This window comes from Callospermophilus lateralis, chromosome 9 (genome assembly GCF_048772815.1).
Source record: "Callospermophilus lateralis isolate mCalLat2 chromosome 9, mCalLat2.hap1, whole genome shotgun sequence".
Classification (NCBI taxonomy): Eukaryota; Metazoa; Chordata; class Mammalia; order Rodentia; family Sciuridae; genus Callospermophilus; species Callospermophilus lateralis.
Window position 1 is genome coordinate 21,893,529 of NC_135313.1, and position 13,187 is coordinate 21,906,715.

The 13,187-nt window shown below is 35.6% G+C and overlaps 1 pseudogene; it reads right to left on the minus strand.

Annotated features, from left to right (window-relative positions):
- LOC143407287 (ATP synthase F(1) complex subunit alpha, mitochondrial-like) overlaps positions 1-10,108 on the minus strand; it is a 43,509-nt pseudogene extending 33,401 nt beyond the window's left edge.
- Between the last annotated feature and the right edge of the window lie 3,079 nt (positions 10,109-13,187).

The window sequence follows — 13,187 nt, forward strand, 5'->3', positions numbered from 1 at the left end:
TAAGAACATTATTAAATTAGTAGATTTATTTGGGAAGAACTTTTGTCTTTGTAATATTCCCTTTATGTGTGTGGTATATTTTTCATTTATTTTGAATTTTTTAATGTCATTCAATACATGAACATATTATACTTAGGCACTTTATATTTTCTGTTGCCACTTTGAAGAAGAATTTATTTCCATTAATTTTTTTTATTTGTGTATGATTGTAGATAGGGATGCCATTGATTTTTTTCCTGTTTAACTTGCTGCTGAAATTATTGTATTTATAGTTTTATACTTTCTTGGATTTCATATGTAAACAATCCTCTCACCTGCAAATAATAGTCATTGTGTCTCATTTTTTGATGTAAGTAATATTCATTTCTTTTATCATTTTTGTTATTGACTATGAATTTAAAGAATATGTTGAATCATAGGAAAGATAGACCATAAATGTGGGCAGTTTTCTTTGGACAGTTAGTATAAAGGTGAAATCTGAAATCATATCAATAAATTCTTTGCAATCTGTTATACTGGTACCCATTGGTGTTTCCTGCACTTTCTTTCACCTCTTCTTGACTTTGTAACAATAGGCATTGTCATTTAGAAAATACTGGTTCATTGAAATATGTAGTTCTTCTGAGGGACAGATTTCATTATATAGCACACACAAAAAAATCATATTCATTAATATAACCACTGATCTTGCTAGAGTAGTTTTTAAATATTGCAAAGTCATCAAGCTCACAGTGATGAGTACAATTTTTCCAAAATTCTAATTTTCACTTCAAAGCTTGAACTTTATTATTGCCAATAGATATTGTTGTTAGTTGTTATCCTTCACGTGTCACACTTACTACATTTGTTTTTGAGACAAATATATGCCCAAAACCCAAACATGGAGAGCTATAATTTGTCTATCATTCTTTCAAATATAGATGATGTTCCATGGGAAAAAAAATGGTAGTTCATTTTACCATCAAACACGGGGACAGTAACTTTTCCTTAAGAAAACACACATACTCCATGTGCAATAGGAAGTGCTTTCTTTGTATTTTCCATTTTGTCACACTTAAAAGACATGTGTTCAAGGGTTCAGATTTAATAGGATTAATAATATCATGAAGGACAGTCATGAGAAAAACTGGCTTTGTGGGGTGTGGTGGGGATATTTGTGTGTTGTTTTCTACACGTCCCTGTGAAAACTGTAGGACTCTGAGCACATGACAATCTGTTCCAACCCCTGCACTAAGCATGGCTTCTAGCAATAAGGCACCTGCATCCCTAGGATGATCCCAGCCATCCTAGAAGTGCTCCCTGAGAAAGCTCAGTGCTGCTAGAAAAGTTTACTATGTTTTTTTTCTATCCAACATGTTCTCAGGGGCATTCCTGACTCTCTTTTCTTAAAACAATTGTCAAAATGGACTCACAATTTTAAGTATGTAACACTTGCTTCTCTCAAGAGGTTGTGTGCCATTTCTTTAAAATGTGCCATCAAGAAGGGGAAAGCCTCTGTCTCTCAGTTTCTGTGGAGGATAGGACCCTGTCCTACTGGCAACTAGCAGTCACAGCTGAACTGGTATAATGATATTGACCAACCATTTGTACCTTTGCACTATTCTGATTCTATGTTCTTTCTTGAAAAAGCCCAAATTATCCCTACCCAAATTGGAATAGAGCTTCACTTTTTTTTCTTGCAGTCATTTTACTGAGTACAATCTGCTTTCTCTGACTTAACTAATGACCCGTTGTGTTGACTTTGGAAAGTGGCAGTGACTTCTAGTATGTTAATGCCTTGGCTTGAGCAGTTTTATCCACTGTAGCTTTTGTAATATCTGGGCAAATGTCAACACAACAAAAGTGGCAAATAACAGCAAAGTCTATAAAGAGTCTTGTCCTAGTGTATCCTTTCCAATCCCTTTATTTGAATGTCCACTATTATTATTTTTTTAGGTGTTTCTCTCATAAGTAACAAGATGCTGAATTGAAAACATCTTATCTGAGGGTCTTTCATTAGGCAATTTTAATCCATTTATATTTGTTGTTATTACTGATTGATTTGAACTTAATTAAAATCTTTTATTTTCTGTTACCATGTTATTTTCTCTCTCCTTTTTTTTGACTTGGGTTGATAGATTTATCTCACCTTTTAAATCCTTACTTTCACATCTGCCTTGAAATTAATTTGCACTTTGATTGAATCGAGAGAATCCTTTATAAAATATATTAAACTTTTGATTTAAATAGCTAAGTTTTAATTTCCAGAAATTCTAATTGGCTTTTTTCTTATCTACCTATTCTTGATTCATATCTGCCTGCTTTGATTTCATAATTTTTGTTCTTATGCTACAGATGTTATTCATTTCTTGAAGATGTAAAACATTTCTATTTTAAAGTCACTTTAGACTTCCTGATTGGGTTTTATTTCCTTAGCTTTGCTATTTTTAATATGCTTGAAGTTTCAGCTTGCAAGCCCATCCTGAGTGACAATTCCTTTTCACAGCTTCTCTGCTCCTTATTTCCTTTCTTTGACTTTGTAGACTCAATCTCTCCCATGAAGAGCCAGTTTTTATAATGATGTCTCTATGTTCTTGTTCCATGTGATGTTGGAGAAAGTAAAGACCCAGTTATGATCCTTCAGGCAGCCAGTATCTGGGGGTTTTCATAGGCTTTTCAATTAGGCAAAAAAATGCATATATGTCAATATAATATGAATATTCCTAGAATCTGATTGATCTGGTGGCTGTAGTCCCACTTACCTCTGTTTTCTTTTATGTTCTATTTTCAGCTTTTTTTTACATATTTATATATATCTTAAATTTTCATGTTTTAAATCTTTTTAAAGAATCCAATCTTTTGACACTTTTGTGGAGTGTCATAGAGAAGATTATTCATTAATTCAAGGCACCATTTTGACTCGAAGCCTTTAAGCTTTTTCTTTAGGAAGTTCTACCAGATAAAAAGTAGCCTAAGTAATAATAGCAATAGAAATAAGGGTACTAGATTAATTAGTAAAATGTTTAGAACAGAGACAATTACGCATATTGAATTCTCTGTAGCACTCACCAGTGTGTTATATATAATAGGAACTCAGCAGCCATCAAACTCTTGGCACTTCGATTTCACATTTGTGGTTTTAAATTTTCGTTATGACCTCTACAGGGTTCTAAAATGCTGGTCCTCCCAGCACACCCATCAATATAACCATGGTTCTTTCTTCTTTATCAAATGATCTTTACTGAATGTCATCAAGTGCTCACAACTGCATTTTTAAAGTATGTGTAATAGAGGTGAGATAGAGATTTGGTTTGATACATATTAAAAAACAGTCAAACTAATGATTCAGGTATGAAAAGGAAGCATGATTTTTAGTAGAATATGGTTTGGGAGAAAGCCACAATCCTTTCAAGAAGTTCTGAAATAATGAATTTAAGGACATGTAGAGGACTTGAAGTATTTCTCATCAATATCAAATGTCCATTGTAAATATTTGTTAACTTTGTGTAATTCAAATTTGTTTTGGAAGTTGCCTATGGAGAAGATTTGAGAAATAATTGGAAGACTCCACTGTCCCTAAATTCTTACCCTATTATCACAGATATTTCATAATGATTCATAATACTTCTAGTGTATATTGGGCATCCCTAATCCAGAAATTCAAAATCCCAAATGCTCCAATGTCCAAAACATTTTGAGTGCTGAAAGGCCACCACAATTGGAAGAGTGCACACCTGGCCCCATGTGATGGGTCATAGTCAAGATGCACGCTTACTAGAAGTGTTATATAAAATTTCCTTCAGGCTATGTGTCAATGATGTATATGAAGAAATGAATTTTGTGTTTAGACTTGAATCCTATCTCTAACATATCCCACTGTATATCAAGATATTCCCAAATCTGAAAAAATTCCAAACACTTTTGTTCCCAAGCATTTCAGATAAAGGAAACTCGACCTGTATTGATCTCTTCCTGATGATATATCTTAACATTTTCATTCATCTGTTATTGTGGAGGGAATAAGCACATTGTCATGACATTTTAGACTAAAGGTTTCAGACCTTCCCTCCCCGCAACGCTTGTTGAACTTCTCCTATGTGCCAGAGACACTTACAGGTATTACAGATGATACAAGGATGGAAAATAAGCATTTGGTTGGTGTTTTTTTTGAACTCACAGTCCTGATGAGAAAGGTTGGAATGAAACATTAAAGTATAAGGTAATAGGTACAGTAAGGATTCCATGAGAATTAAGGAGTCTAGAAAGATCACATTTGAGTCTTGTGAAGGAACGGTAGGAATGTGACTACTCGGAAAAGATGAGAGTGACATCTCTGGGACACACCAGCATTTTGAGAATAAGTCCAGCTCTGGAAAGAGAAATATGGGGAAAGAAATATGGCTCTGGGGAAAGGGTAGGGATGTCAAAGAACGAGTTCTTTTTTTTGTAAGAAAAATCCTTTATTCCATGACATTAGGCCTGAGGCTGGATAAGACCTCAGCCTAAGACCTCAGTGATTTTTTTCTTTTTCCTTTTCTTTTCTTTTTTCTTTTTTTTTTTTTTACAGGAAGCCTGGGGTAGAAGATGCTTGCTTAGAAGTTGGAAGGTATACTGTGGCTGTGGCTTGCTTAGAAGTTGGAAGGTGTGCTGTGGCTGTGGCTTAGCGGCAGCACACTTGACTGGCATGTGTGAGGCACTGGGTTTGGTTATCAGCACAGCATGTAAATAAATAAAATAAAGGTTTATCAACAAAAAAAAATCTAAAAAAATGTTGGAAGGTGCTTAGTTTATAGATAAGTTCCGCTATTTATTAGTCATATAATCCATTTTACCTCTTGGAACTTCAGTTTCTTCATTAAGAGAACACAGTAATAACAGTTACCCAGCCCCTGCAGTGAGTTCTTAAAATAATAAAAACATATTTGAATTAATGTTGAAATTGTAAATATTATAAACTTATAGGATCAGGTATGAAATTCCATTCAGCAAATTACTGGATCAGCAAATTAGGGATCACCAGGGATGATGCATCAATAAAGAGTAGATGTAAGATTTAAGATGTAAGCTAGTAGAATGGTATAGGAAAATTTTGCTCTGAGGACATTTTATGGATTGTGGTTGGGTTGCCACACAATGAATTCTCATATATTATACACATCATCAACCCTAGTCCTACTCCTGGTCTGCCATTTTGCAGATGGGGATATGAATGAGATATGACTGTAGTTGAGGATGAGAAAACCCACCTGTAACAATAAATATGGATTTAGATGAATGCCACTTGGCCAGAGGGATAGGGGCATCATTTTTGCACACAGATAACCACTACTTTAGGCATGAATAAAAGTGATTTAACCTATTTCTTCTTCAGAGAAAATAGCTGTTTGTTGATATTCATAAGGGACTGGTACTTAGGAATAAGTACTGGTATCCCAAGGATACCAGTATCTGTAGATACTTGGGTCCCCTATATAAAATGGGACATCCTCTTGTGTATTTTAAGTCATCTCTAGATTACTTATAATGCTTGATAAAATATAAATGCTGGTAAATAGTTGTTATGTTATATTGTTTAGGGAATAATGACAAAAGAAAAAAATCTGTACATGTTCAGTACAGATACAATTGTTTCTTCCCAAATATTTTCAATCTGCTATTGGTGAAATCCACAGACGTGGAACCTACAGATTCAGAGGGCCAACTATACTTGGTAATTCAGCAGATACTGTACACACATCTTCCATTACACTTTTTTTTTTTTTTTTAGGAAAGAGCATTCCTAACCTTTGGTTTTTTCTACATGATACAAAATTAGCTAATGACTAATAAACCAAAGCAGCAACCTTGGATTTTGTGAAAGTTAAGGAAAATTTAATGCCAAGAGCTCTACATCTACAACTGAAATTAGTCCCCAGTGCACCCCTTCTGCTCTCAGATTCTGGATAAGCCAATAAAATACTAGAAGACATGCGATACAATGAAAATTGGTTCTTTGGGTATCATAGCATCTTGACTTAGAAGGATTTTAACTTTGGCCTTGTGCTTCCTGTGGGGCCTGTTGCTGATGCTGCTCAAGTGCTGGAAATATCAAGCAGGATAAAGAATTTTTCATCTGAGTAAATTTAAAAATGAAACCTTCAAAGTCTTATTGATTCTAGACATGTTCTATATTCATTAAATTGAACCTAATGGACTGAGAAATGGGCATTTCAGCACGTATAGGTAAGAATTATTTGTGTGAGAATAAATTGCTCACATGCCCTTTATCCAGCAATATATGTATCTGTCGACATGGGTGTATAACACTAAAGCATTCTGTTGAATATTTTTGATATAACTGAGAGTCCGTTTTTATTCAGGTCACTTAAATTCTGTTCATGGCTAATCCATCATTAGCTCTTGACTTTCCTTCTTTAAAATACAGGTGGACAAGATTTGATGAATTTTTGACTACAGGAAACATTGAATGAGATCTTAGCATGAAGAGCCTATGGAAGAATGTATGGCTAGGTAATGTTTGTGATCTCCTGATCATGGTTGCAATATATTACTTGGTTTGCTTCCATGTCTTAGTTCTATTGTCTGTTCATGTGCAATCTTACTTACGTAGTGATTTTAACTGCCATCTATGTTGTTAAGACATTTCAACCTGTATTCCTATCTTGACCTTGGCCTTGAACTTTCGGTGGATCCTAGAGAGAGAAACTTAAATCTTAAGGGGGCCTGGAATTTAGCATGTCTAAAGTTTAACTCATTGTATTTCCACAAACCAAACCTATTAATCTCCTGTACTTCAGGCCTCCCTCAAGCTCTATGGCTACTTCCCTTCAATTTCCTTATTCAGTTACCAAATCCTCATAATCATCTTGCCTAGATTTAGCTCAAATGGATCAAGTTCATTTTACTTCTGATCTGTTTTCAGTTCAGAAAACATGCATTTTCATGATGTAGCTAGAAACATAATCCCCTTTCCAAGGTGCACACTTGGTATTGGAAACTCTTAGTGCTTTCTTAACTCCGTAGACTGGAGTGTGGTGTCTTAGGAGGGTTCACAGGGCCCTTGCTTTCTTGGTCTACCCCTGCCTGCCTGGCTTTACCCCTCAGTCTGAGTGTACCACGAAAGTGCTTGGAGCTCTTGGCTCAGCTGCATCTCTAGGCATCTCATTAGCCCTTACTCATCTTTCAAGACTCAACATGTTTTTCTCCAGAAAGTTGTCTCTGAAATTCAATTTAAAATAGTAAATGCTCGCTGTGTGGCTTCACATCCTTTTCAAACCTCTGTGTAGTGAATTTTTTACTGATGGTGTTTTGTCTCTTCTTCACTATATTATAAGGTTGTTGAGAAAAAGCCTATTTTGTATACATCTTTACATCCACAACATCAAACCTGTGCCTTTCATGTGGCAAATAAGGATTCATACTAAATTGTCTTTGAGTTAGATGAATACATTCAATAGTTTTATATAAGTTTTCCTATCCTTTGGCTGATAGTTCTGGGTAATTGGGTGGATTATTGAAACACACCTTGGAAGAATTCTTAATTGAGATGCTCTCTGTGTCACGTATAGGTTAAAAGCAGGTTTTAAGCAAGTGTTATATTTTTAAGTCCTAATGGATGGAAATGAAAGTTTCAGCTTATTCCTTTAAGATACTGCTTAAATTTCTGGGAACTGGGTGTGCTTCTGGGATTACATGTTTTCTGCTATCATGTATCAAAATAAGTACTATCAATGTTTGATGTGTTAAACATGTAAATATCCTTTATATAAATTACTCCTAATAATTAATGACCACCAAATTGAGTCATTCACAGTCTCTGAGCTCCCTTCCAGTTTTAAACTCTCCCCAACTGCTAAAGAAACCTTAGGACTGGAAAAGGAAAAAAAAAAAAGAATGATTTTATTATGAATGCTGGATGGGAACATTCTTTGGTCCATGTTGATTATCTGAAATCTCCTAGAGTGGCCCCATCACATGGCCATCTGCAGCACTTATGAAGAAAGCTCAAATGCTTCATATTAATGTGCTGTCCTGATTATTTTATAAGCTCCTTCTCATCCTAAGAATCTCAAACGTAGAAGCCAAAGAGTCTATTTTCTCTGATGAAGTAGGTTAATGACCAAAACAAAAAAGTATCAATACAAAAATACACAACATCTTACCAGGTCCTCTCTCTGACAAATGATTTGTCCTAAGTAGATCTATTAGATGGGAGGAAAGATAGGCACAAGTCTTTATAAAAATGTCATTTTGGTAGTCTACATTGCTCTACTTTCCTGAGATGGGATAATATGCTTCTTTCTACTCAAATGCACTTGCTTTACTGACTTTGTATTCATTTGGTGGTTTTAGCACCAAAATGTTGAGCAACTGGACCTCTAATTTAAGAAAACTATAATGTACATATTCTTGGAAATGAGAAAAAATGTTTAGAAAATAGTAAATTTACTTGATGATGAAGCATTTTGCTCATTTAGAGAGATTTATATATGTCTCCAACAATAAGAACATAAAAAAGAAGGGAACAAATCAAAAGATTCAGGTAAAAATTAGTTTTGTATTTTGAGGATGTCTACAATATTTATTTTTTGTTTATTAATTGACTCATCCAAAAGAAGTAAATTGAACATGTTCCATGTGCCAGGGACACTGCTATGGTCCTATTGACTTAGAGTCCGAAGGGATAAAGTTTCAGTGAAGCAAGGTGAATGAATTCTGGAAATTTGCTCTACAGCATTATACCTATAACCAACAATACTGTATTATACACTTAAAAATTTGTTAACGGTAGGTAGATCTCATGTTGTGTTCTCAGCACAATAAACTCAACTAAACAGATATTCACTTAGAATGAATTCTGCATACTAAGGCTAAAAGCTTTTGGCCTTGCAAGCATGATTCCAGAAATATCTATAGAGCCATTAAGCAGTAGACCTCTACAATGATCCAGTTTATTTGACCCAGCTCAATAGACATAAATCAAGTCTGAAATCAAATTACTTTGGGCTAGATAAGTCAGTTCAGCCTCAGTTCTGATGATGCTAAATATGCCATTGCTCAAATTAGCGAGTTTTAAAAATGTATATTTTATTGGGTTCCTAAGAAGAGGGTTACAGAACATGTTTCTAGTTGTATTTCAATAGAAAAGTGATGCATTTCCAACATGCCCCATTATTTTTCTGGAAGACAGCTAAAGAAACAATACGGTGCTATAGACCCAGTTTACATGCTGTGGATTTATACTCACTGAAATATAGATTATATACTAAACAAAGAGTATTTTTCTGAGTTGACATCATTTCAATAGGCATACGAGTCTGATGACTAGCCTTCCATTTTCTCCAAGTGCAAATCAATGGGGTGGAATATGTGATTACAGATGTATGTTCTAGTTTTACTTCTTCAAGTGCAAAGAGGGAAATGTATCATTGCACGCTACATTGGTGTTATGAGATACCATAATTCTGTGCACCTCCCCCATTTTTTAAGTTGCTTTCTGCCTTTTAAGATGCATCATTTCACAGCTTCACTGCTGTTGTGAGCCTGGCCTCCCTACCCATTGGATGACATCGATTCCAAGGTTTTTTTTTTTAAAAAACCAACACCTAGTTGTGACGTCTACTGAAGCTATGGTAGGCTGCTGACTCTGGATTCTTGGTAGCTTCTGGCCTATTGATAAAGATCCTTTTTTTTTTTTTTGGAGGAAAAGGACTTGAAAATGGAATTTGATTGGTTCTTTTGTCATTTATGAGTGGTTCAGAGTCTCTCAGACTACTATGTATATCCAAAGTGTGACTTGTACTCAATAACCCATGAACTAGAAGGTGAATGTGGGTATCGATAGCAAACCCAAGCAATTAAAGTTAACATTCCGAAAGAAGAATACTTGTCAGCCTGGAAAAACAGGCAGTTGAGGGTTGAGAATGTCCTGGAACTTCAATGGGTTCTCTGGGGAAATATAGGGAGTAGCTAGCCAAACCAGCAGGATACAAGTGTGCCTTGTGTAAACAAATGAAGTGGCTTGGAGAACCTTCTCCTCCAACTGCATATAAGAGCTTTCCTGTACATCTGGATACCCAGGGAAGCTGTTCTCTGTCCAGTTCTTGGGAGTGGTGACCTGCAAGGCCATGTCAGACAGTAAACAGTAGGTAAATCTCAAGCAGAAATTATTATCTAGTTGCCAAAACAGGAGGAAAAAAAAAAGAAGAGAAAAAACAAAAAACCCCAACCATAGGTTTATGTCAATAATTTGCACATTTAATAAGAAATTTTTTATACATACATTTCATTGTCACTGCAATGATTTAAGATTCCACGGCAGCTTGGTTTTCATCCCCCTCTGTAACTCTTCTGTGCTCATGTCCCGCCTCTGTCTGAAATCAATGGACCACATGAGCCACAAATGATTAGGGTTGGGAAATGAAATCTATGATCAAGCAGAACTAATGAAATGCTTCACCGCAAAGCAAAGGTGGAGAAAGAATTACTGTGGGCTAAATAAGCCTCAAATTGGGTACAAAAGAGGGGACTGGAGAGATGGAGACATAGCAAGTACTTGATCTTAATGACACAGCCATCAGTCCACCGCAATATTTATATCTTTATACATTTCTAAAGATATATAGACCTTTGCTATTTATACATAGATACAAATATATATACATATGTACCTTATACATTTTTATACTTGAAATTTACATATTATATATCTTCTATTTATATATCCAATAACCTCAAAATTTACCTGTAAGATCTTGCCTAGCATCTTTGTCATTATCTGCTTGTGAAATTATAACAAGGAAACTTCTGGACGATTGGTTTTAAGACTAGTCTTATGAGCTTGGAGAGCAGGTGGTCATCCTGAAATTTTACACTTTCAATACATTTGGGAAGAAATCCTTGCTCCGAAATGCGTCTCTTTCTTGCTTTCTGACACTTTCCTTTCTTTCCACAGTTGAGCCTGGTACAAAGTGGGAGTTCAATGACGAGGCCAAGGATTCAAGTACAACTGAAAGGTGGTATTACCCAAATTACTAAAGGGAGGTAAGGACAAATTTTTGGATAAAATGCAGTATACTGGGTACCTGAAGTAGATAAAGGAGAAAGAATTCCAATGGCCAGTGAATTGTCCTCAGAGAAGATGGGCTGGTGTTATCAAGATAAATGATTCCACAACAATATGTAGGTGACTCATCTTTGCTTTTTTAAAACATTTTTTTTTTTTTAAATTTGCTCAAAGCCCTTGATTTTGTGCCAGGTACATATTTACTGGTTTCATTGGATTTTATTATTAGTAAAATGAGGCAGGTACATGGTCTGAGCTGTGTCAGCAGAAACTACCCCTTACAAACTATAAGAGGGCATCTGTCACTTTCTCCCTTCTTTACCTGACCCATTCCTCTTTTAAAACTCAGGTAACAGTAACTGAGTTTCACCTTCGAGAAAGCCCTCCCTCAGGCCCAGGATGATGCATTACTTTCACTCATGTTCCTGGTGTACCTGTTCCTGCTTAGAGCATGGCACTGCCCTCTGTTAGTACAGACTTGCTTTGTTCATCTCATCAGACAGCAAGCTCCTTGGCAACAGGAAAAAAAAAAAAATGCTACATTTAGTTCAGCCACAGTGTCACCTTTCCTATCTGGAGAGTTGCTTATTGAATAAATGAACAAACCCTTTAATTAATATGACAGATGAAAAGACTGGACCGCAGGGACTTGGTTAGCCACTATCTAACATGGGAAAGTCCCAGGAAATATCTATTTTATTAACATAGTGCACTTTAAAAAGTTGTATCTATTTTTTTTTCCTGAATTAAAAAAAAATTAGGATTCTTCTCGGCATTCTTGGCCCATATTTTCATGATAAGCCCACTGTGGGGGGAATATGATAATAGATCCTAGATGAAATTTGGAACCATAATTGAAAATGCTATAGAGAATGGCCATCTCTGAAATGTACAGTAAGTCACCAGGAAAGTAGACCGTTGAGGGGAACTACTGCCTGAAAGCCAAATTACCTGAATGTGTGGATACCTTTCCCTGGAGATGGTGGCTACTGGAGGCCAGAACAGACCTTTCAACAAGATTAAAGAGATGCTATTAATTGCTATCGATCATGGGTCAACAAATTAAATTACATCTGCAACTGCATCTCTGAAAGGTCTAAATGAGAAATGCTGTTAATGGGTCTGGCTGACCCAATGTTGTGATTAATTAAAAAGAAAATGAAACCCAAAAAACAAACAAAGGCAAAAATATATAAATAATGGGAGAAGGTTAAGCATCTTGGAAATCTCAAATTGAATGGCTTTTCCAGGGCTGAACTCACCATTTAACCCTAGAGGTTTGTTTGTTCAAACAGACAGACAAAACAGAGATGGCCATAGTGGACAGCCAAAAATTCCCTTTTCTGAATTTCCAGAATCCTGGTGAACAACAATACAGAAAATAAAGTCAGCATTTTATATTCCAAAGGGGCAAGAGCAGAGAGAGCTGTTGGAAACACATAAGCAGTTTGTATCACAGTACGCAAATAAATTCTGGAAGGAGATTAAATATGCAATAAACTAATGAAAGAATTCTGTTATACTTGCCCTTCCAAATTTTGACTTTCATTTCAAGGATAGTATGAAAAACCACTCATGATCAATAGTGAACTTTGACCCTTCAACTTGCGATTATTCAAACTAAGATGAAGATAATGTTGGCAAATAGAAACAGGATGGGCTTCCCTAGAGACAAGCAGATCTGATCCTAAATAGCTGAAAAATCACCAGCATCTTCAGCATAATGCCCTAAAATGAGGTCATGTGCCCCTTTCCATGCAATGCCTAGCTTCTTCTTATTGGTGGTTGTTATTAGCATCAGTGTCCTTCTAGTCATTTAAGATAGTAATGTGATAGTTTTTATTTTTGAATTCCCATTTGATCCTCCATAGAGTCCTATTGTCTTAGCTGTTCTGTTTGAGTCTCACTCATATCAGAGTCTTATTATTTTTTCCTGAGCCTTTGTAATTACCTCTTATTAGTGTCCCCACCTCTTTCTCTCCAGACCTCAACTCATTCTTCAATCTGCTGTCAGAATTGTTTCCCAGACAGAAATGTGGCCAGGCTACTCTCTGATTTGACATCAGTTAGTACAAAGTATCAGTGAAAACTAAGTTCAATTTTCTTAGCATGATTTTCAAGGTCTTAACAAATGGGTTTTCTT